Here is a 291-nt window from a genome sequence, read left to right as displayed (position 1 = left end):
AGCGGAGACTGGATAATATAGTGAATGTAGACGTTTGATATTATTTAATGTTTATATTATTCTACTTAAGATCGCGTTGGAGTGGTTAAGGCTCACTTTACATCATTTGCCATAGCCGTTTGCACGGCCGGTGTGAAAAACGTGCTTTTTTCAGCGTTAGAAAGCGGAAAATGCAGAGGTAGCCTAATTCCTGCAGACATTGATGAGGGCTATGCCATAGCCCTTATCAATGTCTGCATTAAATACCTCTGCTTTTGATTAACGCTATGTTGATACAGTAAGCGTTAATCA

General features: G+C 39.5%; 2 protein-coding genes across 6 annotated transcripts in view; one reads left to right on the top strand and one right to left on the bottom strand.

Annotated features, from left to right (window-relative positions):
- The window catches only part of cenpp (centromere protein P), a 79222-nt gene that overhangs the window by 57496 nt on the left and 21435 nt on the right, over positions 1 to 291 (top strand). The gene's annotated exons all lie outside the window — the stretch shown is intronic.
- The window catches only part of ecm2 (extracellular matrix protein 2, female organ and adipocyte specific), a 17416-nt gene that overhangs the window by 5653 nt on the left and 11472 nt on the right, over positions 1 to 291 (bottom strand). The gene's annotated exons all lie outside the window — the stretch shown is intronic.

Source organism: Sinocyclocheilus rhinocerous, unplaced genomic scaffold, assembly GCF_001515625.1.
Source record: "Sinocyclocheilus rhinocerous isolate Xijiao unplaced genomic scaffold, SAMN03320098_v1.1 scaffold3173, whole genome shotgun sequence".
Classification (NCBI taxonomy): domain Eukaryota; kingdom Metazoa; phylum Chordata; class Actinopteri; order Cypriniformes; family Cyprinidae; genus Sinocyclocheilus; species Sinocyclocheilus rhinocerous.
This window is presented reverse-complemented; position numbering and strand designations above follow the sequence as displayed.